This window comes from Penaeus chinensis, chromosome 22, assembly GCF_019202785.1.
Source record: "Penaeus chinensis breed Huanghai No. 1 chromosome 22, ASM1920278v2, whole genome shotgun sequence".
Classification (NCBI taxonomy): Eukaryota; Metazoa; Arthropoda; class Malacostraca; order Decapoda; family Penaeidae; genus Penaeus; species Penaeus chinensis.
In genome coordinates, this window is record NC_061840.1 from 25,006,700 (window position 1) to 25,009,199 (window position 2,500).

The 2,500-nt window shown below is 44.3% G+C and overlaps 1 protein-coding gene across 1 annotated transcript in view; it reads right to left on the minus strand.

Annotated features, from left to right (window-relative positions):
• Positions 1-2,500, minus strand: part of LOC125036872 (ELAV-like protein 1) — a 23,702-nt gene that overhangs the window by 9,611 nt on the left and 11,591 nt on the right. The window lies entirely within an intron of this gene.

Genomic DNA, 2,500 nt, shown 5'->3' on the forward strand with positions numbered 1-2,500 from the left:
CTCTGTTCTCTTTTTCTCTCTTCTTTTTCTCTTTTTCTCTCTTTATTCTTTGACAGTCAAATAAAGAAAAGAAAAATACTGGTTGTTCTTGGTTAGTTTTTGGCATCTGTGGTTATCTCTTTGAAATAGGCTTTACATAAAACCACCAAAAGTATAACAGGGACCCATTCTTCACTAAGAAAACAATATACAAATTAAGAAATAACAACAACAATAACAACAAATCTAGAAATTAAACTTTAGTAAATTATTCTACAAGTTATTGTTATCAAAAACATAAATTTTTTTTCTTTCTCATCTCATTTCTCTTGTATCATTTGTGTTGCCACTTGTTCAAACATGATTTGCTTTCTCTTGAAATAAATTCTTTTTATTCGTAAATAAAAAACGGGGGAAAAAAATGAAAAAAAATCGGGCCGATCTTTTGCGGCTTTGCGGAGGGGGGAGGGGGGGAGGGGGGAGGGGGAGAATGGGGAGGGGGAGGTGGTAAGCGAGGGGGAGAAAGGGGGGAGGGAGAAGGCAGCGGAGGGGGGAGGGGCAGGGAAAAAAAAAGTTATGGAGAGAATTACTTTTTTTTTGTCTTTTCTTCAATATTTTCTTCTTTCTGCGGTAAGGGCAATTTTCCTTTCTTCAATTACATTTCAAAATGGGCCACCAATTACTCTAAAGTTAATCTCTTGGTTTAAGCTTCAGATTTTTTTTTTTTTCAAATCCAGCTTATTGCTTGAACAGAAAAAAAAAATAACGAAACTATATAATCAAAGAAACTTAAAAACTTTTTTTTTGGTCAAATTGGATTTTTTTCGAATTTCATTTCAATTTTGTGCAAATTCATAAGAAGTACAAGAAAGGATATTTCAAACGACAATTAATAAGGTTCTAGAAAATAAGGGAGAGAAACACGGGAAGGGGGGAGGGGGGGAGGGGGGGTAAGGGGGGAGGGGAGGGGGGGACCACAAGTAAATAAACAAATAAATAAAAATGAACATTTAAAAGACACAGCCAAGCGATCTCTTTTCTCTATTCCTTCCTTCCTTCCTTCCTTCTCTTTCTTTCTTTCTCTCTCTCCTTCACTTCAAAAAGGGGTTAAGTGGGTTGGAAATCAATAATAAAATAAATGATATATAATGAAAGAAAATCAAAATCAAACAAAAAAAAAAAATATATACACAGTTCAAAAAGGTCGCCGCTCTGCGCCTAATAATTATATATATAGAAATATATATCCATATCCACAAAATACATTATCATTATTATTATATATATAGACGATAACAATATTAGTGGTGTTAGTTTGAAAAAGTATGACAGTGGTAGTTTGGTAGTTTCTCTAAAGTATGACTCAGTCCCAAGCTCACGTCCCAAGCAAACTGTGAGGGTGCCCGACGCCCGCGCGGACGCACGCACGCCCACTCACGGCCCACGCGCCACGCCCGCGCCCGCCCGCCCGCCTGCCCGCCCACCTGCCCGCTCGCGGTGCCTGGCCGCCTCGGGGGCGTGGAGGCGGGGGGGTGGGCGGGGCAGCGAGGCGGGAGAGGGGATAGACAGAGGAAAGGAGAGGAAGAAAAGTGAGGGAGGGGGGAAGGGGGAGGGATAGAGTGGGTGGGTGGGAAGGAGGGGGAGGGGGAGGGGGAGAGGGGGGAGGGAGAGGAGGAGGAGGGGGAGAGGGAGAGGGAGGGAGGGGAGAGAGAGAGAGAGAGAGAGAGAGAGAGAGAGAGAGAGAGAGAGAGAGAGAGAGAGAGAGAGAGAGAGAGAGAGGGAAGGAGGGAGGGAGGGAGGGAGGGAGGGACAGAGAGAAAGGGGGAGAGGGAGAGGCAAAGAGAAGGAAACAGAGGGAGAGGCAAAGAGAAGGAAACAGAGGGAGAGGCAAAGAGAAGGAAAGAGAGGAAGAGGCAAAGAGAGGGAAAGAGAAAGAGAGGGAAAGAGGGAAAGAGGGAAAGAGGAAAAGAGAAAGAGGAAAAGAGAAAGAGAGGGAAAGAGGAAAAGAGAAAGAGAGGGAAAGAGGAAAAGAGAAACAGAGGGAGAGGAAAAGAGAAACAGAGGGAGAGGAAAAGAGAAACAGAGGGAGAGGAAAAGAGAAAGAGAGGGAGAGGAAAAGAGAAAGAGAGGGAGAGGAAAAGAGAAAGAGAGGGAGAGGAAAAGAGAGAGGGATGGAGAGGAAAAGAGAGAGGGATGGAGAGGAAAAGAGAGAGGGATGGAGAGGGAGGGAGAGGAAAAAAGAGAGGGATGGAGAGGGAGGGAGAGGAAAAGAGAGAGGGGGGGGAGAGGAAGAGAGGGGGGGATAGGGAGAGAGAAAGAGAAAGAGAAAGAGAGAGAGAGAGAGAGAGAGAGAGAGAGAGAGAGAGAGAGAGAGAGAGAGAGAGAGAGAGAGAGAAAGAGAGAAAGAGAGAGAGAGAGAGAGAGAGAGAGAGAGAGAGAAGAGAGAGAGAGAGAGAGAGAGAGGAGAGAGAGAGAGAGAAGAGAGAAGAGAGAAAGAAGAGAGAAGAGAGAAAGAGAGAAG